The sequence below is a fragment of the Aotus nancymaae genome, unplaced genomic scaffold, assembly GCF_030222135.1.
Source record: "Aotus nancymaae isolate 86718 unplaced genomic scaffold, 86718_ANA_hifiasm-v0.15.2.pri h1tg000007l, whole genome shotgun sequence".
Taxonomy (NCBI): domain Eukaryota; kingdom Metazoa; phylum Chordata; class Mammalia; order Primates; family Aotidae; genus Aotus; species Aotus nancymaae.
In genome coordinates, this window is record NW_026988418.1 from 30,838,155 (window position 1) to 30,863,262 (window position 25,108).

The window sequence follows — 25,108 nt, forward strand, 5'->3', positions numbered from 1 at the left end:
CAACCTTGGAATAAAATAGAAATAATAATATTATAATAATAATTTGAGGCCGGGCGCGGTGGCTCACGCCTGTAATCCCAGCACTTTGGGAGGCTGAGGTGTGTGGATCACAAGGTCAAGAGATCGGGACCATCCTGGCCAACATGGTGAAACCCTGTTTCTACTAAAAAAATACTAAAAATTAGCTGGGTGTGGTGGCGTGTGTCTGTAGTCCCAGCTACTCGAGAGGCTGAGGCAGGAGAATTGCTTGAACCCAGGAGGCGAAGGTTGTAGTAAGCCCAGATCGCACTGCTGTGCTCCAGCCTGGTGCCTGGCGACAGAGCGAGACTCTGTCTCAAAAAATAATAATAATAATAATTTGAATCACGATTAGTGTACATCTAACATGCATTATTACATTTTCACTGTAATCTTATAAAGATAGCTATTATTATCTCCCATTTTACAGATGGGGAAACTGAGGCTTAGAGATGGGTTGTCTGTAAGTATGGCCACCAATTCCTCCATCCCAGTATGCAAATGTCCCTCTTCCCACTGAGTGTTGAAGTCTATTTCCCCTCCTGTTGAGCCTTGGCTGGCCTGTGGTGGCTTTCAACAAAAGAATGAATTGGAAATGATGGCATACTCATTCTGGCTTATGTCTTAAGAACACTGGCAACTTCCATTTCCGCTCTTTTTGAAGCCAGTTGCCATGTCAGGAAGTCTGACTAACCTGTTAAGAGAGAAAGGCCACATGGAGAAAAGGGTCCAATTTTTATAAGAGACTAAGAAGGAAGAGGGAAAGACCCAGCCAGCCCCTAGCAATTTCAGCTACTCAAGACGTGAAGTGTCAGACATGTGAGTGAGGCCTTCTTGGTCATTGGACCCTAGCCAAGCTCGCTGATGAACACAGCCATATGAATGACCCCAGCTGACACAATGTGGAATATAAGAATTGACCCAGTACACCCACAGAATTCTAGTAAATAATAAAATAGCCATTGATCAGACCACTAAGTTTGGGAGTGTTTCATTATGCAGCAATAAATATCTGAAACGAGAGATTAGAAGCTTGCTCAGGGTCATACAACTGGTAAGTAGCAGAGCCAGACCTTGAGGCCAGGTCTTTCTGATCTCAGTGTCCATGCTCTTAACAGCTGCATGGCCAAAGACTATAAACCATTAAAGATGTGGAAATTATTAGCAGAGGTCTACTAAATCACAGAATATGAGAGCTGGGGAGAGAACAAGGACAAGAAGAAGGAACATACTGAGAGTGGAGATGAGCTTCCAGGAGCTTGAAACAAACCTTTTCTTCCCACATTTACTGATCATCTACAATGCTTGAAGCAATTTTGTAGGGGCTCGGAGAGATTCAGAGGTGAATGCCATTGGGCAAATGATTTCAGAAAGATGGCAACCTAATTAGGGAAAACAAAAATGAATAAGAATAATACCATATAAAGTAAAATGGTACAGCTGCTATGGAAAACAGCTTAACAGTTCCTCAAAAAATTTTTGCCTTTAAAAGTAATGACAAAAGCTCAATTACTTTTCCACCAACCTATGATCCAGCAATTCTCCTTTGAGAAAAAGAATTGCTTAAATAAGCCCGGGTGTAGTGGCTTACGCCTGTAATCTCAGCACTTTGGGAAGCTGAGGTGGGCAGATCACGAGGTCAGGAGATTGAGACCATCCCGGCCAACATGGTGAAACCCCGTCTCTACTAAAAATACAAAAATTAGCTGGGCGTGGTGTCACAGGCCTGTAATCCCAGCGACTTGGGAGACTGAGGCAGGAGAATTGCTTGAACCTGGGAGGCGGAGGTTGCAGTGAGCTGAGAACGTGCCACTGCACTCCAGCCTGGTGACAGAACAAGACTTCATCTAAAAAAAAAAATTGCTTAAACAAATATCTATACATTCATTTTCATAGCAGCATTATTCACAACAGCCAAAAAAGTTGCAAGCAACCCAAAGTCCATGGACAGATAAGTGGATAAATGAAATGTGGTATATATAGACAGTGGACCATTATTAAGTCTATAAAAGGATTTCAGACACGTGGGTGAACCTTGAGAACATTATCCTAAGGGAAATGGGCCAGTCACAAAGGACAAATCCTATATGGTTCCACTTATAAAAAGTACCTAGTGTTAGTCAATTTCATAGAGACAGAAGGTAGAATGGTGGTTGCCAGGGGCTGTGAGGAGCGGGAATGAGGACTTAGTGTTTAAAGGGTACAGACTTGCAGTTCAGACAGATGAAGGAGTTCTGGAGATGGATGGTGGTGATAGCTGTGCAACAATGTGAATGTACTTAGAGCCACTTAACCGTACACTGAAAAATATGTGTATTTTACCACAATAAAAAACAATAGATTTTTGTTTGTTTGTTTTTGAGACGGAGTTTCACTTCTGTTGCCCAGGCTGGAGTGCAGTGATACGATCTTGGCTCACTGCAACCTCCACCTCCTGGCTTCAAACAATTCTCCTGCCTCAGCCTCCCGAGTAGCTGGATTACAGGTGTCCACCACCACGCCTGGTTAATATTTTGTGTTTTTAGCAGAGACGGGATTTCACCATGTTGGCCAGGCTGGTCTCGAACTCCTGACTTCAGGTGATCCACCTGCCTCGGCCTCCCAAAGTGCTGGGATTACAGGCATGAGCCACCACACCTGGCCTACATTTTTAATTATATATGAAACAAATGCTAGACAAGGCAGAGAATTGTGAAGAGAATAAAGCCAGGTAGGGAACAGTAGTGAGGGCTCATCACAGGCCGGACACTGAACTAGATGTCACACATTCTTTGTTCCATCCAGGCTTCTCAAAACCCCAGAAAGGTCAATAGTATTACCCCAGGTGATACCAGGAGGTAAGTTTATGGATTTAATTGTCCATACAATGTGTCATAAACAGTTACAACTTGGTTCAAAAGTTTCAGATAAAGTCAAGTGTGATAAAGCCAGAATGAGTTATTTAAGGAACTATAGAAATGAGGGATGGAGAGGTTAAGTATTTAAAAATATTTAAAAATTAATTCCACAGAGGAAAATAACGGCCCTGCACCAATTTTCTTTTAAAAATTTGTTGTGACTGGGTGCAATGGCTTATGCCTGTAATCCCAGCACTTTGGGAGGCCAAGGCAGGAGGATTGCTTGAGCCTGGGAGTTCGAGATCGACCTGGGCAACATGGCAAGACTCGGTCTCTAAAATAATAATAATGATACATAAAATGAATAAAAATTAAATGTTTGTTTTTCATATTTCAGAAATAGTAAACAATCAAACATTTTAAAACTATAGAATGTAAATAGGAAAATAAAGCCATACATAACCTCATCCTCAGAGTTATATTGCTAATATTTTGGTATATATCCTTCTAGTCTTTTCTCTGCCTATGTATATAGATATTTCTTCCAAACTGAAAAACGCGTTCAAGGTGTATTTTTATATCCTGACTTTTAAATCTTTGTATATGAGGGAAATATTTTCTCACATCAATAAATATTCTTTAAAACATGATTTGTAATGATATGCCATCATATAGGACAGACCCAAATTTTACTAAACCACTGTTATTTAGAGAATTTCCTTTTCTCTCTTAAATAACACTGCAATGACATCAATATACATAATCCTTTGACTATAATCTCTGATTATTTCCTTAGAAAGGATTCCTAGAATCACACCAAGTGTTTTAATGCCACTGCCAGAGACAAAAAATTGGTCCAGAGAGACCTCGTTTCCGAACCAGGATGGTGAGTATACTTCTTATGTAAAGATGCATCTTTGGGTTATGCCTTTAAAAATTATCTTCTGTTCTCTTTGTTTATGATAGTTCAGATAAAAAAATATGTAACTTATTTATAGGTGAGCTGCATAAATAATTGTTATGTAATATAGACCCATATATCAGCATGTATTATTTTTCTTGGCATCTCATATTGCCTGACACATAGCAAGTATCCAATGCATATTTGGTGAGTGAATGTCTCTTGAATGAAATCCTTCAAAAAAAAGTACTGTCAGCTTGAACATGAGGATCAAAAATTGGAAATGTGAAATTACAGTGTTTTCACCTCAGTGGATGATTCACAGGCCCAGCTGGTTTCGTGCATGTTTTATGAAGAGCAGTGCGAAGTGCTGTTCTGTAATTATTACAGTCTGGGGCAATGGTCTCAGCAGGGTTAGAGCAAATCTTTTGGTACAGGGTCTAACAAAGCAACTGCTCTCTGAGCCAGGGGAGGGCTGAGCTTCTCTGGTGAGCAGCGTGGGTGGTCGCTGGTTCTCGGCTTTCCTCCCGTTGTGCTCCGCCTACATTGCTCTTGTCTGCTCTGTGTCACTAGAGCCCTGGGGATAGCAAGAAATCTGCCCAGAAGTGTAAAACCACCTTCTTTATGAAAAGAGAACTTTCAGAACAAGAACATTCAATGAACTGACTGGTGATCTCAGAAAAGACACCCAGCAAGGGCAAAATATGAAACAAACGGGTCAGCTGAGATTTAGCACCCTAAACCACTTACTTCTCTCTATCAACGGGAGCTTCATTTTCCATAAGCTGGTGGCTTTACACACCCTCAACCCAGATGTTTCTCCCTCTACTGAAATTTGTAAAACTCACTCCATGGGGAAAGTTTCTGTCCTGCAAGTGGGTATAGGAGTGTGACCAGGAAGCATAGTATGGGATAGAGGAGGCCACAAGGAATTGTGGAAAGGAGGATGACATGGAGAGAAAGGGAACCTGGGACTCAGTCCTGAGTCTTTCTGAGTACCTTGGTCAAGTCACTTAAGCATTCATTCAACAAACACTTGAGTGTTCAGTATATACTACAGCAGTGCTATCCAACAGAAATATAACAAAAGCCACACATGTAATTTAGAATTTTCTAACAGCCACCTTAAAACACAGTAAAAAGAAACAGGTAAAATTAATTTAAATAGTATATTTTCTTTAACCCAGTATATTTGAAATATTGCCATTTCAAGATTTAGTCAATATAAGAAATTATTTAAGAGATTTGTTTGTATCGTTTTTACCATACTACATCTTTAAAATCCAGCATATGTTTTATACTTACGACGCATCTCAACTCAAACACTACATTTTCATCGGAAACAGTCAAGTTCTTTTAGGTTTCATACAGCTTGCAGTTGAGAAAGTAGATTCCCATACCTGAATTATTCCAAGCATACTTAAAAGTTTTCAATAACAAAATCAGACTTTAAATTAAAATTAAAATACAATGAAAAATTCATTTCCTCCATCTCATTAATCACATTTCAAGTGCTCAGTAGCCATATGTGGCTAGTGGTTACTATATTGGATCAATCAGTTTTAGAGCTTATTGAACTCTGCCCTCTAGATTTCAATCCAATGGGGAATTCAGGCAAAAAAAAATATAATAACTACAATATAAGAAACCTTTTTATCTAAAACTTATCTGGATATGTCTAAAGACTTATCTAGTCTTATCTTGAGACTAGAGATCTGTAGGTTAATTTTTAGCCAGTTTAGTTCAAAGGAGTCATAAAAATGGTACCTAACTTAAAACATTTTTAAAACTTAAAATATATAAAGGTATGTCAAGTCATCAGTTTTATGTGACGTGACCAACGGATTTTCTATGAATAAGGATTTACTGATTGGAATTTTGAGTTGTCTTCCTTGCATGTGTCAGATCCGTTGTGTAGGAACAATAATTTTCAAGAGGGAAAAAATCCCAAGTTGTAAATGAAGACCAAGGTCAAGGGCTGGCTGCAGCCAGTGGAGAAGCCACATGGGCAGGAGTCATTAATGGTAAATATGGCAAATACCACTCACTGCCTACTCATCAACCATCCTCACTTTCTTCTCTTCCAAACAGAACTCTGGTTTTATTCAGTTAGTAAATGGGAATCCCTAGATCTCACCAAAGCTGTGTACAATCTATGCCAGCCCAGGGAAGAATCACGATTGGCTTAAACCTTTGCCTGTAATTGCCTAGGGGTAGGCATATGAATTATTTCTGGCCAATGAAATTTCAGGGTAAATCTTTTGTCAAAGACTTTCTCCCTAAAGGAAGAGAGTTCACAAGGAGAACATGTTTGGCCCTTGCCCCTTTCTTTATGTTTGAAATGCAGTTCTGTGAGGAGTTGCAACTGCAGTGTTAGGCCCATGGGGAAGTTAGCTTATGGGAACATGAAAAAAAATCCCACTGAAGATGGCAGAGTAAAAGAAATAGCCTAGACCCTTGGTGATGTATGTGGGAGGTTACAGCAACTGTAGACTCCTTGTTATGTGAGATAATAATAAACATCTTTATGAGAAAGCCACTGTTAATTAAATATCCCATTAGTGGAAGCTGAATGCCTCATAAACCTATACCTTTGTTCTTCAGGGCCCACAATGCAGCTTCCAGATCTGTACCACAATAAGGACAGCATCTGAAACATACCATGCCTGACTAATAACCCCAACAGCCAGCAATGGGATGCCTGGCATTGAGTCTTGTCTTCTTCTCTGTGGAGGTTTTAGAAGACAGCAATATGCCCTTGTCAATTTCTACCTGAGACAGCTATTCCACAGTTTGTCGTACATAACAAGAACTCAGTAAATCATCACTAAGCCTGAGAATTTGTCTTTTCCCTTATAATTTTATTGACTTACTGAGGTCCCTTTGAGGCCTGTCTCTTCCATAAACCCTCTGTGATCCCTCCAGCCTACAAGGGTATTCCCTCTTGCAGGCCCATAGTAGTTACCTGATACTTACTCATGTACTATCTTGAAACACTCTTCATTTCTTTATCCTAACTTAACTTTTTATGTGCCTAGCTACATTGAGGGCAGACCCCATGTGTTCTTCTTTGTACCTTCCATGGCATCTAGCACCATGCAGGTACCAGACTGCTGTACAAAAGTATCTGTAAAAGAGGTCACTGAAAGAATGGAAGCGTTAAGCCAGACATCCTCACTCTCTTGATCATGGAGTGGCATTTACCTTAAATACCATTTAAGCCCATTGTAAACTGATGGTCTGGGTCACTATTATTACATCGCACAGATTCTTAAGTTCTACTTCAATATTTCATCCAATATTTATCCCTATTGTAGAATTTTTTATTAAAATTACCAATTTTAGATTCATGGTATTCTTAACCATCAATGACCAATTTTGGATTCATGGTATTCTTTTTTTTTTTTTTTTTTTTTTTTTTGAGACGGAGTTTCGCTCTTGATACCCAGGCTGGAGTGCAATGGCGCGATCTCGGCTCACCGCAACCTCCGCCTCCTGGGTTCAGGCAATTCTCCTGCCTCAGCCTCCTGAGTAGCTGGGATTACAGGCACGCGCCACCGTGCCCAGCTAATTTTTTGTATTAGTAGAGACGGGGTTTCACCATGTCGACCAGGATGGTCTCGATCTCTTGACCTCGTGATCCACCCGCCTCGGCCTCCCAAAGTGCTGGGATTACAGGCTTGAGCCACCGCGCCCGGCCGGATTCATGGTATTCTTAACCACTTCATTAATGCTCTAGTTTTTCCCCCCTATATTTCTTTTACTCAGATTGCAAAGAACTTATTCTAAATCTCTTTCCATTCCCTTCTTGAAAATTCTCTCTTCTTACATTCCTGCCACCTAGGGACAAATGAGCTTCAAATATTCCTTGGAACTCTGTTCTGCTATCCCCTCCACTTACCAAATGTGGTAGTCCCTGAAGGCCTGGACAGAGGGAAGGCCTGATCACAGTGCCTATGGCTGGTTAGTTCAAAATGGAACCAAAGCTAGAATGTGGCAGCCAAGAACTGAAGCAACCTAAGTCCCCAGGGTGTGCTGACGTACAAACTTGGGAAGCCAAGGGCCTACGCCAGTTTCTAGAGGCAAACAGAAGGGATCAAAGGTCAGCAGCTCTCCAGAAGCTGGAGTGAAGTGGGAGCCAACTAGAGATGCAGAAAAAAATGTTCCAGGCATTTCCAAGAAGAGCCTTGGAAGGGCCTCACTCTCCGTTAGCAATCAGAAACCACAGGGCACCCAGAAGTATTTCCCCTGCACGCACAAAAGGGAGAACAAGAGAATGCTTCCTGGGACGTCTTTACCCAGCCTCATATCTTTTACAGTTAACTTCGTCTATTTCATTTGTTAAACAATGTTAATTCCCTCCATATCCTCTGAGGACTGGGCTGCTCCAGAGTCAGCTGGCCCCTTGCCTGACTGTCTGCACATTTGCAACTGAAGGACACCATCAGTTTGGACACGTCAAGGATGCCAGTAGGATGGTGGTTTCCTTAGGCTGCCTGCCTGCTGGAGAGCCGCTAACATGCCTGCAAGGAGGGGAAAAAAGAGAGAGAGAAAAAGGCAATAAACTGTGGACAGCAAAATTCTAGTCTAAGAGGCTACTTAGAAAAATAAGCAGATCTATATCTAGTCCTAGAATGGCAGCAATGTCCAGAGGGCAGCCAGAAGCCCAGTGAAGCAAGTAAAAGATAACAGACAGCAAACAGCAGGCAGCAACTGACAGATTTCCCAGAGCAGGCAGGAGGGAGTCTGAACAATTATACAGGGATAAAGCTGAGACCCACGAAGCAATGAAAAGACGTGGAACAATGCCAACAAAGGCTTGGGGGTAAAAGGAGCATCACAGGGAAATAGGAACAAAGCTTCATATGAGCCATTAGGTACCGGATAAAGAAAGTTCCAGATCAATAAGACATATTGGGCCATCTAAGGGGAAGGGAGGACGATGGGAATAGCTTTTCCAGGACAAGTGTTTTTAAAACCTTGTTTTGTTTTAAAAAAAAAATAAAGATGAGCTCAAAATGAGATCACTGGGGACTGTCACTTCAGCCCACAGCTGCCATAATACAGGAGGGAGGGCAAGGCCTTCTAGAAGTGCAAAGTCACCCCATTGACTCATTGAGGGGACTCCCTGAGGTGTTAGACATCTGTTACTGGTGGCCCTGGATTGGGCTGCTGGCTGCAGTGTAAGGGAACAATGTGTCAGGACAAAGGGAGAATTCTGGTTTCTGAACACAGCCAGGAAGATCTTGATCTATAAGGAAAGTTGCCAGTGGCTAGGAAGACAGTCCGTCCAGGGATAGAGAGACTCATGGCAAGGGCAGGTTCAGGGAAGGCAATCTGATTGATTTGATGAAACACCAAATGGTATCTATGTAGGTGACAGTGACTCTCCCTGTTTTTACCAGGAAATTTCTGTGAGGGCACGGGTTTGTTTAGGTATGCAGTACTCAGCACCACTTGGCATTTAGCCTCCCTCTCCTCCCTTAGCCTTCTGCCACATCCTCTGGCCCATTTCCAAACCTGGATCATTTCCATGTTCCCTTTTTCCCTTGTCTTGGAGCCCTGAGCCCTGAGCCCTGAGCCCTGGCCCGCCACATGTCCACTGGGAAGCACAGGCAGCCTAGAGCCTGCTAATTATTTTTTGCCCATTTCTAAGCATGCTTGCCACAAACTTGTTTTTTTGTTTTGTTTTTTTTTTTTTTTTTTTTTGAGACAGAGTCTTGCTTTGTTGCCCAGGCTGGAGTGAGTGCAGTGGTGCAATCTCAGCTCACTGCAACCTCTGCCTCCCAGGTTCCAGCGATTCTCCTGCCTCAGCCTCCCAAGTAGCTGGGATTGCAGGCACGCATCACCACGCCCAGCTAATTTTTGTATTTTTAGTAGATACAGGGTTTTACCATGTTGGCCAAGATGGTCTCAATCTCTTGACCTCGTGATCCACCCCCCTCAGCCTCCCAAAGTGCTGAGATTACAGGCGTGTTCCGCTGCACAGGGCTGCCACAAACTTTAAGTGTCTGCTCTCAAGTGAGCTTGATTTTAATAAAAATAATTTCCTTCTCTTTCCACCCACTCTCCTCCAATGCAGAAATGCCCCTGGGTCCTTTACTTGTCTTTAAACTTTGATCACCTCTCCTCCCATCATCTCCCAGTTGGATCCCTTTCAGTAAGCTAATCTTCTCTTTCCCTTACCCCTGCTCCGGTCAGCAGATGACGTCATCTCAACTTCAGGAATTACATAATCTGATCCTCTCCTATTCATAGTCGTCTGTTTCCCCCCTCTTCCTCATGCCTGCCTCCTCCAAGCCGTGCACTGTTGCATATTCTTCCAAATCCCTCGTCATCCCCTTGACTCTCTTCTCCTATACAAGAAAGAGAGGTTTTCTGCTTGAGTTGTGTTTTAGATCACCTGAAGTTTCTTTAAAAAGTATTGAAATCCCTAAAGGATTGAAAAGAGGATCTTGAAGAAATATTTGTCCATCTGTGTTTAGAGAAGCATTATTCACAATAGCCAAAAGACGGAAGCAACCCCAGTGTCCACAATGAATGGACCAACGAAATGTGGTATGCCCATACAATGAATATTATTCAGCCTTAAAAGGAAAGGAAATTCTGACACATGCTACAACATCAATGAATCTGAGGATGTTAAGGGAAATAAACTAGTCACAAAAGTACAAATGCTGTATGATGCCAATTATGGCAGGTATCTAGAATAGTGAAATCCAGAAGCTGAAAGTAGAATGGTGGTTGCCAAGGGCTATGGGGGAGGGGAGAATGGGGAGTTATTGTTTAATAGGTATAGAGTTTCAGTTTTGCAACTTGAAAAAAAAAGTTCTGTACAATTAAGTACAATGTGAGTGTAGTTAATGCCACTGAACTGCATACTTAAAAGTAGTTAAAATTAAAAATTAAAAACTAGCCAGGTGTGGTGGCATGCACCTGTGGTCCCAGCTTAGGAAGCTGAGGCAGTATGATTGCTTGAGTCCAGAAGGTTGAGGCTGCAGTGAGCCATGATCACGCCACTGTACTCCAGCATAGATGACAGAGCCAGATCATCTCAAAAAAAGCTAAAATGGTAGGTTTTATGTTATATATATTTTACAATTTTAAGTAAATAATTTTTTTTAAAGTATGGATGCCTGTTCCCCACTCCAGATCCCCTAAATCATAATCTCCGAGTGGTGAATGTTTTCAGATCATCTAACAGACAGTGACTCTGTGCCAGGCCCTGTGCTGGAGGCTGGGGAAACAGACATGAAGCACATAGCATCCCCTTGTTGAAGCGTTCACAGCCTCAGGAAAAGAGCAAGCACTTCACATACAGTTGGCAAGATGAGTGATGAGAGGGGAGTTCTCAACCTGGGATCAGAGGCTGGTGGGTGGACGGCACCTAAGGATTCCTGGAGGCCGCGTTGTTACCTCCACTTCCTGACAATCCCTCCCATTTTCTCTCGCTCCTTGCAATCTGTCTGTTCACTCTATTAAAATATTCAACTGGTCTAAATGCTCCACCCCATCCCCATGTATATATTAATCTTTATGTGGGTTTATAATGCATTCCTAATTGCAAAACACTGCGGTGGCGTTTTCCATGTGGCAGAGGTAATGCTATGGGTTTGCCCACTCTTGTGTTATTTTCTTCTTCCCTAGGCACTCAGGCACAGATATTTTTCCTCCACCTTCCCTCTTAGATTGAGGCCATCTGCCTAGATTCTGGCAAATGAGGTGTGAAGAGAAGGGATGCAGGCCACTGCTAGGTCAGACCCTTAAAAATCCTCCCACCTATGTCCCTTTCCCTCTTCCCCTTCTTGGGCATCAGTGCACACTCTTGCTTTATAAGGACAAGCCTTGAGGTAGAGAAGACAGAACTGGTCTTGCTGTGAGTGAAAAACAAACTTTTATTCGGTTAAACCAGCTGAGAGTTTAGGGCTTTAAATACCCTAATCGTTCTCCATCTCGTCCCTTCATTCAGTTATCACCTTATTTATTTATTTACTTAAGCACTGATTGTCTTCCTGGCATGTAGCTGTGAGTATTCTTGTTACCCTTATTTTCTCTTCAGGATCCATCTGGGAATTGTCGTCCTGAAATGTGCTCTAGTCTCAGTCACAGGGCTACCTCCGTGATGTGCACCTTCTCCTCCTTTCCTTACTTACGAAACAAAGGCATTTCCAAAGAGTTTTACCCTGGATTTCTCTCCCTCTCTAACACTATTGTGTCAGCTGAAGGAGAAGCAGGAGTAGGTGTGGAGAATCTCACACAGCAGGAGGATCCCTTGAAGCCAGGAGCTGGAGACCAGCCTGAGCAATGTAGTGAGAACTCATCTCTGAAATTATTAGCCAGGCTTGGTGGTGCACCTGTCATCCCACCTGTAGGAGAGGGGAAAGGAGGACAGCTAGGAAGAGTGCCAGGCTGCTGTGCACCTCTGAGAAAGTGTGGGCCAGGCTGCTGAGCCCCTGAGCAGAGTGCTTATCAGAGGACCCCCATGTTGAGCAGGAATGACCTGGCTCTAGTACCTTTGCTATGCTCTGACGTTGCCTGGCGAGTGTTGCCTCAGTAGGAACGCTGTAGTTGAACCCCAAAGGGGCGGCAGCTACAGGCTGTCAGCGACTACACTCCTCCCATTCTGGTTCTCTCTAAGGAGCTCTGGTGGTGCGCTCCAGGGCTGCCATGTCTGTCCACTTGTCCTGCTTCTCTGTTGCACTGCTTTTCCTTTGGGAGGCTCATTAGTTCCAGCATATCCACTAACACTTGATATCCTGGGAGAGGTAAGTGTGAGACTCAGACCATGATTACGAGTATATTTTGTATACGTGGCTCACATCAACCTTTGCCTTGCCTGTGAAGCCATCCTCTCCTCACTCACCCCCATTCTGTAACATTTGTGCACCCACTACCATCTCTGCACTTGTCAAATTCTGGTTTTTGGGAAACTGTAAAGCCTACTTTCCCCAATGGTTTGTGAGCATATTTGTAAAATACATAAACAAGTGGAGTGTGGTGGTCTGTGCCTGTAGTCCCAACTACTGGGGAGTCTGAGGCGGGGGGATCCCTTGAACTCAGGAGTGGCCCATGCCTATAATCCCAGCCCTTTGGGAGGTTGAGGTGAGGAGATCACTTGAGGTCAGGCAGGAGTTCGACACCAGCCTGGCCAACATGAAAATAATGTCTCTACTAAAAATACAAAAATTTGTAGGGTGTGATGGTGCATGGCTGTAATCCCAGCCACTTGGGAGGCTGAGGCAGTTTAATCGCTTGAACCCGGGAGGTGGAGGTTGCAGTGAGCCAAGATCATGCTACTGTTCTCCAGCCTGGGCGCTCAGAGCAAGACTCTGTTTCAAAAAAAAAAAAAGTAAAGATATTTATCTTTGCATCCTTATAGTCTGATACTATGTGAGACATACAGTAGGAGCTCAATTGAATTATTTGTTGAACAAATTCTGTGTTAGAAATAATTACTTGGCTTACCATGGAAAGTGTGGAAAACTGAATCCGCTGGGAGCAAAGGAGTTGCTTTCAAGTCCTAGCTCCAGTGTTTAGAAGCTCTGTGAACTTGGGCAAGTTACTTAACATCTTTGACTCTCATTGTCTTGTCTATAAAAAAGGAAGTGACCTTAATGAAGTCCCCACTCTGAAGCAGGCATTTCACACATGGTAGCTCACTTACTAGGAGTTCCCTGCCCATCCCAGTGAGAAAGTTATTGTGAGGATTAGCAAAACGTCAGATGGGAAAGCATTAAGCAAACGCTAAAGTTCTGTAAGAATGTAAAATGGACATTTTTATCACCTGTGTGCACACAAATCCCAAATCTTCATTTCTACCCTAGCCTACATCCTGAGTTCCAGGCTGGAATGCCAGATCAAAGCAAATGTCTTATTCCAGGATTTACTTCTTGCCACATTAGACCCTAACTCATTCTTTTGGGCCCCATCTTATGCTATTTCCCTGTAAGGCAGACCCTCTGCAGTGTTCAAAAAGGCCTAATTCTGTGAGCAAGTCCGCACCTGCCCAGACTCTGAGCTTTTGCTCACAATTGCCCTCTGTTTTGGGAAGACGTCATCTCTCTCTGCCTACAGAAATCTTGCTATGATTAAAAGCCAAACTCAGATCCTACCCCTCAGAGCCACTAGGAGTACTAGTAACACCACTACAATTACTAACATCTAGTTAAAAGACTGCCTGGGTTTGTATTTCTTAATTCTGCCATCTACTAGTTGTCTGACCTTGAGCAAATCAATTAATCTCTTTACATTTACAATCTCATCTGTAAAATAGGCATAAAAATTCTCCCATCCCACAGGAGTATTATGATGACCAAGTGAAATAATACAGATAACATGTACTACAGTGTTTCCATGTGATATGTGAGAAAATGACCATCTGCACCTAGAATGTAGCACTTAATTAACACGATATTTCCATGTGACAGGGTTAATTTTATTAAGCTCCAACTATGGTTGGGTACTATGCTAGTCATTTTACCTGTATCATCTTATTCATATCTTACTGTGATCCAAGTCCCCACTTTTTTAAAAAAATAAAACTGGTCAGGTGTGCAGCTCATGCCTATAACACTAGCACTTTTGGAGGCCAAGGCGGGAGGATCACTTGAGCTCAGGAGTTTGAGACCAGCCTGAGCAACATAGACCTCATCTTTATTTTTTTAAAAATGAATAAATGAAAATAAAAAACAAGAAAACTGAGGCACAGAAAGTAAAGCAATTCACTCAAGGTCACTTATCTAGTTAGCGTCTACAAACTTTAAATTTAACTCCAAATTCTGTATGTTGATACTACGCCACACTATCTCTTTAATATGTGTACGTCTTAACAGATTGTTGGTGGCAGTGCCTGTCTGCACTTCTTGCTACAGCCTGTCTCTCAAGCACCACAATAACTATTTGATAAATACATTAATACATTTTCATGGATTGATTAGCTTATTCCATATTTATTAAGTGTCTACAGTGGCAGGCCGGCAGAAAGGTAAAGTACGAGGTCTGTCTAAGTAGGAAATACTATTATAGTATATTATATATATAGTATGTACACACACGTATAACATATGTTATAGTACCGGATATCACAGAGTGTAAGCACAATAAAATGAGCAATCAACTGATCAATTCAGTACACATCAAATAGCACCATATACAAATGCCCCAAACAGAAACTACCCGAGGAAACACTGTTTCCCAATAGCCTACCTAGAAACATCAAATTAGCAAGCAAAACTCACAGGTCTCCTGCAAGAAGAGTGAAGGCCTCCCTTACCCTTCTTGGATTGCAAAATGCTGTAAACAGATCTCCAGCAATGTTTTCGATGACAGATCCAGGGTAAGGAGCCTGCCAGGAAGACAGCTGCCTCCTCTGCTGACTCTTACTCATTACCTACTGACCGAGCACTTCTCCCTCCTGACCACAGCCACAGGAGTAAATAACCCTCAACCAACAGAGGCATTGAGTTTAGCTGAAGTGGGCACACTAGGTGGAAGGAAGGGGTGTTATGTACCTAGCACTAAGCATGCGTTCTATGTTGGGGTCCTCACTGACCTCTCCAGATGGCCATCTCAAACACTTTCCTCAAACCTCCTACTCCTCCCCACTTCTGCTGATGGCCTCAACTATACTTTATTGAGAAAATGATATTTTTCGCTTCATCTTCCCAACACTGAGTTCCTAAGATTAACTGAGTCTGGGCCCATTTTCTCCTTTTTCCCTCTTGTTACCATCCAGAAAGGGACCCTCCCACCATCAAAGGCTGATCCCTTCACTTGCTGTAGAAGCCGTCCCCTCTTTTCCCACAGATTTTGTTCCTTTTTGGTTCCCTTTCTCTTACATCTTATTCTCTCTGTCTCTCTAGTAAGTCATTCTCATTGGCATAACATGTTCTAGCATCTCCTATATTTAAAAACAAAGTCTTAACATCACATTCTTAGCTACTACCTTGATTTTCTGAGGTTGTCTATATGTGTCCATATTTCTTCTTCCCATTTGCTCATTTCTCCCTATTATTTTACATTTTAATTGAAAACATAACCATTACCAATATTTAACAGAAAAACTATATAACCATCACCAATATTTAAGGTTCTTACAGGCATCCCTCAGATTCTGTCTCCCTGCATCCCCTCCAAAGGTAACCACTATCCTAAATTTTGTTTTTATCACTCCTTTGATTTTTTCTTAATCAGATTTGCTATATGTATGCATATACATTTGCTATATATATGCATATAACTTATATGCAGCAAATTCACATAATTTAAAAGTACATGCAGGGCATAGTGGCACATGCCTGTAGTTCCAGCCACTTGGGAGGCTGAGGCAGGAGAATTTCTTAAGCCCAGGAGTTTGAAGCCAGCTGGGGCAACATAGTGAGACCCCATGTCTAAAAGAAAATACAGTGCAACAAATTTTACTAGATATATGCCATCATATAATCACCACCACAATCATAATCCACATAAATGTATGTGTTCAAATAATTAAGGAAAAATATGCTAATAATGAGTGAACAAACAGGAAACCTCACAAGAGAAACAAATTTTATTTTTTAAAAAAGACTCTAATGGAATTGCTAGAACTGAAAAGTACTCTACTGAAATGAAATTTTTTTTAGATGAACTCAACAGAAGATTTGATCTCTCAGAAGAAAGTCAGTGACCTTAAAGATAGATTCATAGAAATTACAAATCTGAAGAATATAGAAAAGATGGAAGAAAAATGAACAGAATCTCAGAGACTTATATGGGATCACTTGAAACAGTCTACCCTACATGAAACTGAAATCCCAGAAGGAGAGGAAAGCAAAAGAAGCAAAACATGTGTTTGAATGAATAACGGGAATGCTGACTACTAAGATGTTTTACTGCTTAGTTTCCTACCGATGCTCCATACATCACGAGATCTTTTCATTCTGACTCGCAGAAGCAAGAACATCTCCCAGTCCTAGATGAGGTCCAGGAATTGTTCTGCCTGCTCCTTTCTAGTACATGTTTCCCTGACCTCAGGTTATTCCCTCTCACTCCCATTTATGTCTAATGTTCCATTATTGGAATGCTAAGCATGTGGGAAGTTATTTATATCCTCCTGCTTAATGTCATTGCCAAGGTCTGATTTTTCAAATTCAAAAAATTGCAAGCTCAGTCATAAATGGGTTAAATAGATCATTCTGCAGAACCCTAGAGCGCTTCTGTACAGCTCCCTCCTCCACAGTACTCTGCTCTGTAAATTGTGGCTGCCTTGTTGTCCCTAACACCAGTTTGCTTTCTTCATTGCCACTGGATTGTGTTTGGGATTCAGTTTTCAGTGCTACTGCCTGAAAGCTCCCTTCAGGGGGTAAACTGGTGCAGTTACACAGCTCACCTTGTTTTTCTTCATTCACGCATTACAGTTCTGCTCTGCCTATTGTCCAGCTTCCAAAAACCATTGTTTCATGTATTTTTTTAGTTATCGAGTTGTTAAGGCAGAAGAGTACATTCGTGGTCTGTTCTAACATCTTGGTTAGAAGCAGGAGTTTCAGTTCTTTTGCTTTTAAAAAATACTTTTATAATATAATATTTTAAATTTTGGGGTATTTTATGATTATTTTAAATGCACGGTAAATAATATGTAAGTTGGGGTTTTTTATAATAATTTTTTCTCCATTCAAAGTACTATTTATTTATTTTTCTACAAATTTCTGCTTTAATAAGGACTTGTTTACTTTGTGGGGAAAAGGTCCTAAACATCAGACTGTTCATAAAAATACCCACAGTATGAACTTTAGAAAACAAATCTTAAGATTATTACACTAATTTTTTTTAGAGGATGCATTTGACATGCCGACTCTCATTCACAAAAATACTCTGTTACATTTGTTTGCACCGCCCCACACAGCATGCTTATGTGGGGTATAACCCACATACTACTAACTCAAAGTTGTTCTCCCGTGCTACTGAACTAAATGAGATTGCCTTTGCAGTTAGGGAAGCAACTACTGAACTCAGGTATGAATGAAAAGAACTGTACTCCCTGCATAACAAGATATTATTTTGGAGACAGTTGATAAAAACCATACATCCTTTTTATCGATAAGTCATAAAGAGATATCAAAATTAAAAGAAAAAATGACAGGGTAAGACTTTACAAAACTACTAGGAGCTTTAAAGGAAGTGATAGTGAGACTAGGCTTGGGGCAATATGAATTAATGAACACGGGAAGGACAAGGATGGGAAGAACAGTGAGCATGTGCTGAAGATACTAGGGGAGAGGATCAGGTGAGGAAATTGATCTTAGGCGCCTAGGTAAAGAAATAATAGGATAGGATTTCTAAACCCCATCATGTGCTTAAGAGTCATTATCAGCTGGATGTGGTGGCTCATGCCTGTAATCCCAGCACTTTGGGAGGCCAAGGTGGGTAGATCACCTGAGGTCAGGAGTTTGAGACCAGCCTGAATAACATGACGAAATCCCGTCTCTACTAAAAAACATACAAAAGTTAGCTGGGCATGGTGGCACGTGTCTGTAATTCCAGCTGCTCGGGAGACTGAGGCAGGAGAATTGCTTGAACCTGGGAGGCAAAGGTTGCAGTGAGCTGAGATTGCATCACTGCACTCCAACCTGGGTGATAGAGCAAGACTCTGTCTAAAAAAACAAAAAAGTCATTCTTGCCGTTGGTGCTGTCTCTGTCATCCTCCTCTTCCTCAGCCTCTTTTTCATCATCTTTGATTATCTCCAGTTGGTCACCCCCATCTTGAGTATCATCGTCATCCAGCAGGTCCTCTTCCTCACCAGAGTCATCTGTAGCCCCTCAGACTCTATCTTCACGTTACTCTCACCTTACTTCATGGAGCTGCTGCTCTACCTGTCATCTGACTTCACATTCTTCATCCCTACTCCTTGTTTGCTCTCCTCCTTTTCAATTTTTTCCAGATTTTTAGTAGAGAATCCACTTTTTGTTTTATCTGGGTCAATTTCTTCTTAATGGCTTGAAGGTCATCTCCTTTCAATTTGGAAGATCCCCACTGCCCACTCTTGAATTGAAGCCACTTTTGCCCCTCTGTGAGGTATTTCCTGATACACACTGGAGTTTTGCGGGCATTACAGCCTAAGCACTAGAAGGAGGAGGAGAAGGAGGAGGAGAGGCATATGTTGATTACTGTGCTTCCTGTCATAATAATCCCATCGAAAGCCACAGTCCAAGTCGAAAGAGAAGCCATATATCGCTGCAGATCATCTCACACTGGCTTTTCCTCAGTTCACTTCAGCTCTGCAGCCAGATCAGTATCTAAAACTTGGCCAGCAATCATTCTGCCATCCTCTCCTGCCACAGCAGCCTGGATATTTCTCTCATGAACATAGTAAACGGAGGCAAAGCCCTTATGAACAGAGCCACCCACAATTTTGCCATACTTTGAAAAGATTGCTTCCACCTCAGACTTCCTGACCACAAGAGTGTTGAGGTTCCCAATAATACTCTGGGGTTCATGGAGTGAGGCTCTGACTTGTGGGTAACATTGCTAGCTATTGTGTTTGATGGGAAGATTTCTCACAAAGTCAGAAACAGGAGTGGGGAGGGAGATTCTGTGTCTCCAACTCCTGGGTTCCATGTGGAAAAGCCAATGGCTGCTTGAGGTCGGCAACGTGGCCACAACCACTCAGCCTTCATCTCAACGTATTATTTATAAGATTCATCTGCATTGGTCTAACTATAATTCATTCATTTCACTGCTGTATAATCTTCCATTGTGTGAATATACCAAAACTTATCCTTTCTTTTGTCCATGTTTGGATAATTTTAATTTTGTGCTATCACAAAGATTAGTGGTATTAAGAGTATTGTATATATGTCTCCTAGTAGGCATATGTAAGACTTTTTCTAGGTTAAATTCCATGAGTGAAATTACTGGGTTTTAGGGTAGACAATGTTCATTTTTTAGTATAATGCCCCCACTTTTCATTTTTCAATCTACTAAACTACTTTTACTTTCTCAACCTCTTCCTTTACTAGCTCAGGACCTGTGCACGAACAATTTCCTTTACTTAAAACACTTTTTTCACTTGCCATTTACAAAGCTTGTCTTTTGCATTCTTTAGATATCAGCCAATATCATATCCACAGAGAGGCCTTCTCTACCTACCCATCTTAAAAGCAGATTGCCTCACTTTATTCTTCATCATAGCGCCCTGTTCATTTACAGCCTCTGTCTCTCGCCAGGCTATAAGGTTCACGAGTGTAGGGACAGTGGCTATCTTGTTGCACATTGTTTATCTAGTGCCTAGCTCAATGCCTGGGATGCAGTAGGCATTTAAGAATATGTTTTCTGGATGAATGAATACATAAGCAAACTAATAAAAGATATTATCTTCATTTTACAAATAAGGATATTGAGGTTCAGGGAGGGTTGTATAACATAGCAACATGATACAGGTAGAAGCTGAAGAAGCCAGGATTTGAATATAGGGTCTGCTTTTCCAGGCCTTGGATAACATAATTAAAGTAACAGAACTTTCCAATAGTTATAAAGGTGATCTCTCTGTTAGTTTCTGGAACCCCTTCAGCATCTTGTGTTCCTGGCCTTTGGGAAAATTTCTTACGCAGAAGCTAACTAGAATTCATCCTTAGGCTATTGGCCATCTCTTATTCTAGCATGGTAAACATAGGTATTTTATAGACTGTTGCCATATCACAGTCGGGTTTCTATGCAAGATGGGGAAGGATAATACTTGGGTATATTCCACAAATTAAACTTGGACTATTCCACAGACTTAGTATCAATCTTATCTGTGCCTTAAACATAAACTAGAATCAGATATCATGAGTTCCTTGAGTATAGGAATCACATTCTTACATCTTAATGTCCCAGATGTCTAACAAGAGTATTTAACTTACAGCGGGGAATCAACACCTATCAGATGAGTGAAAAGTAGCGGAAGCTGGGTTATGAGGGGGGACACCATTTCACCTTAAAGGTAAAATCATGCAAATGAGATTATATGCACATGTATTTTCTGTAATATATAAAAATACATACATAGATTTATGAATGAAGTAAAATGAGAGAATAGCGTATTTTGAAGACTCAGAAATGAGCATTATAAGTTACAGAAAAGTTACACAACAAACCAGCATATCCTGGACATGAAGCGTATTAAAGTCATGGAATTATTGGTAGAATTCTCCTATAAAGTAGAAATACATACAACCACATACTACACACACACTCCAAAAAGAATTCCAGCAAATACAATTGTGGTAGAGACATGAAAGCACAACTGAAATCTAAGTGATAGTATGTACCATCATGTTAGTTGTTACTATAGAAGGCTATGTGGGGATGAGCATCAAACCTTTGTTCAAACCCGGCTGTGACATTTAGTACTGTAAGAACTTGGCAAGTTACAACTCTGAGCTTCAGTTTTCTCATCCGTAAAGTAAGGACAATAACACCTACTTCACATATTTATCAGGAAGGTCAAATGAGACAATAGGAATGTTTAAAATGGTTGTTGGCACATGTTAGGTGCTAAGGAAATGAGTGTATTACTATTGTCATCATTTTCATCATCAGTATTATCATCGCATTGGCAATTTGAGCAACACATTCTATTGGTCATCTCATGGAACTAGAGATCTGTCATGTCTGTGATAGTACAGAAAGTATTTATTCTATATCCTTACCGTTGCTTCCTTTTTCTACTCAAACAATAGACCATTGTAAAGTACTTGGCCAACTGGATTGATTTGTTATGGTAACAGTTAATGCCAGATACATTGGAAATATAAATAATATTAATGCCCATTCCAGGGGAGGAATACTAAGTCCTCACGATTATGGGGCACAGAAGCTCTTGATAACAATTAAAACAAACAAACACAAAGATTTGAGAGTGGGAGAAGTACTCTCTTGCACAGTAGAGGATAAACCTGCAGCTGAATCATTGAAGCCAGTTATCTTTGTGAGCAGCAGTTTCTTGATTTATAAATTGGGAACATACTGGCCTGTTAAGATTTCTGTGAAGACTAAATCATATAATCTCTGCTAAATTACCTAGCAGAGCACCCAGCACAAAGTGATACTAAAAAAAAAAAAAAAATCAAAACCAAAACAACAAAACAGTGGTCTCCTCTTTCCTTCCCAAACTTCTTGAGTGTTCTAAAGCTTCTAAAAGGAAGCTAAAAAATCCTTTTTGAGAGTAAGAGGCAGCTGGGTGGGAGTGGGAGAGTCTTGCTGGAGGACTTAGAAGTCTTCCTGTTTCACAAAGGTATGAATTAGGAAAACAATAAATAATGGAGCAGCAAAGGAAGAGGAATTACTGAGTGCCCTCTCTTTGATTTTTCTTTGATTTCCACATCTTGTCTTCCTAACATACCTTCTTAGGGTTGCATTGTAGCCTAGATGCTTTTAGAACAAAATGTTCAGGTAATACAACCATGCAAATTAAGAATTAAGTATATCAGAAGTAATGATAAAGATATCACACTGGCATACATCTTTAGTGGTTAGGCATTTTTTAAGGACTAATAAGTTCTGTGAAGCTTCATTTCTTCTTTCAACTCAGAATTATTAAGGATCAATCGTCTATTAGAAACTGTGCTAGATGTTAGTAATACAGAAAAAAACACTGTCAGTTCAAGTTGTTTGCATTCTACATTCTTTCTTCCCAACCCCACAAATGTGTGACTGCAAGAAAGAATATTTGCACAAAGACGAAACTCTTTCATCCTGATCTATGAGCATTGTCAGCCTTTATAATGACAGGAAGTCAAAGGTGGATAATGCCAGAAAGTTACAAAGACAAAGCACATAGACCCATAAAGAAGAGGGAAGTAATTAATCGATGCAGTAGTTTCAGTATCTCCGTCGATTCTTTTAATCATTTTTAGGCAGTATCTGAAAAATCTGCTTTCAGTCTTTTTATTTATAAAAATTAAATCAGAAAGGTTAATTACTTCAGTTTTGTTTTTGGTACACAAAAAGAACACAAGGCTGGGTGTGGTGGCTCATGCCTGTAATCCCAGCACTTTGGGAGGCCGAAGTGGGTGGATCACTTGAGGTCAAGAGTTCGAGACCAGCCTGGTAGTGGAACCCCATCTCTACTAAAAATACAAAAAATTAACCGGGTGTGGTGACTCATGCCTGTAATTCCAGCTACTCTGGAAGCTGAGTAAGGAGAATTGCTTGAACCCGGCAGGCAAAGGTTGCAGTGAGCTGAAATCATGCCACTGCACTCCCGCCTAGGCGATAGAGTAAGACTCTGTCTCAAAAATAAAAATAAAAAAAAATAAAAAATAAAAGAGTTGGTTGACTTGAGTATCTAGAGATACATAATTTTCTTACATGTTGTATACTAGTTTCATGCATAGATTCCCACTGAATTTTCTTATATTAAAATTCTCTTTGTTCCATCTTTTGTAGTTATTTTGAATTAACTTTTCCTCACTATATTATTTGCATTGTTTCATGCTACTCTAAGACCCGTTGGAATCAAGGAAGAATAAATAGAAATACATGCCTTTGGCCATGACACTAAATGTGTTGAGTAAACAACCTCACTTTGTGTGTTCTTTCAGAAGCACAGATTCTCACAAGATTCTTTTACCAGTGACAGTTAAAAGATAATAATGGTGATAACAAATGCCAAATTTACAGGGTTTTAATTTATTTTCTTAACAAGGATAATAAGTCTGGGTATTTATTTGCAATAGTAGCCCACATTTCAGAGCACTTCCCACCTAGTTACAAATAAAATATCTATTAGTAATATTTATGAAAATATATATTAATATATTTATATCTAAAAAACATTGCAATTCCTTTCTTCCAATCATTTTCTCACTATATGTAACCAGCAGGAAGGTTAGAGGTTCAAACAGCCCCCTGAAAGTCTTCCTTTTGGGATATCTCCAGCTCATAGCGTGAAACAATATAGCTGCATAAATTATTAACACCACTTTAATCCTCCGATTAAAACTGTAGTGTGAAGCAGACTGTTTTCCTGTGTAAGCCACACCATGGGAGCATGTTAAGCACCTTTAGATGTTATTCTAATTCTTTCTGCACTTAGCACAGAGCCTCTCAGCATGATAGGCTCCATTATACATGGTTTATTTGCTGGGTTCAGATCATTTGAGTGCTATTTGATACACTAAATCATTAATAGGTAAAATGGGATTCATAGTTCAACAAACATTTATGGAGCACCTACTGTGTAATATGATCACGTCACTCCCATGCTTAAAATCTTTCAGTAATTCCCTATAGCTTTCAGGATAAAATCCAAGCTTCTTAATACAGAATAAGAGGCCCTATATAATCCATCAAAATGGCAGATAGATGACATGCAGGCTCCCATGCTCCCACAACAAAGGGAATTAATGTATCCTATCACTGTCTCCCGCTGAGACTGGCCATGGCTTCAGAATCCTTTGCAACACAATGTTCTAGGCAGCCACCACCAATAGACCAGAGTGAAAATCTATTTTCTAGTCCGTCCTGATGATCTAGCATTCCAGAACTTCACCAAACGCCATTTGCTCCAGTCACATAGAATGACATGTGTTCACTAAACATGCAAGACTTTTTACACTTATGTGCCTTTGCATATGTTCTCTCTTCCTAGAGTAATCTTCCTCCTTTTCCATGTTTAGGTAACTCCCACTCATCCTGCATAATTCAGATGAAGCTTCAACTTCTCAGTTTTATACCACTACCTTTCTTCTGTGCTCTTGAAGTACCTGACACTTAGCATTTTTTTTTTTTTTTTTACTGGACCATGATTATTAGTAGCTCATCCCTCTTCTAGAGTAAAGTTAAATTCTTTGAGAGTAAAGGATATGCCTTATTTTACTTTGTGTCTGAGGAAGCCACCACAGAGCCTGGCATACAGTAGGTATTTAATAAATGTCTAAGAATAAATGGTCTAGTCACTCTACTAGGTTCTGGGAATGCTAAAAAGAATAATACATAAGAACAGGTACATTTATTATGAGCCAGGCATTGCTCTAAGCATTTTACATGTATTATCTTATTCAAGCCTCACAGCACCAACCCTTCAAGGTAGATTCTGTGCTTAGAAGTACTATAATAGATGTAGGTTCAATATAGAGGGGTGGGATAGAGGAGAGAGTGATTAATGTGGTAGGGAGTGGAGGGACAAATGATCAGGGAAGCTTTCACTAAAGAAGTGGACTTCAAATTAGGTTTGGAAGACAAAGAAGAGCACAGGAAATGGAGTGAAGGGAAAGATAGACTAGGCAGACAGAGGAGTGAAACAGCACACAGAGGCGTGAACCAAGATGACATCTGGGCAGCAGGGCTGGCTATATAATTTGCAGGACCTTGTGCAAAATGAAGATGTGGGGAGAG

The 25,108-nt window shown here is 40.8% G+C and overlaps 1 long non-coding RNA gene across 1 annotated transcript in view; it reads left to right on the plus strand.

Moving 5' to 3' along the window:
- LOC135272787 (uncharacterized) overlaps positions 1-25,108 on the plus strand; it is a 71,657-nt gene that overhangs the window by 31,310 nt on the left and 15,239 nt on the right. The window contains exon 5 of the long non-coding RNA XR_010340751.1: positions 3,652-3,741. This is a non-coding gene — a long non-coding RNA (uncharacterized LOC135272787). The remainder of the gene's footprint in view (positions 1-3,651; positions 3,742-25,108) is intronic.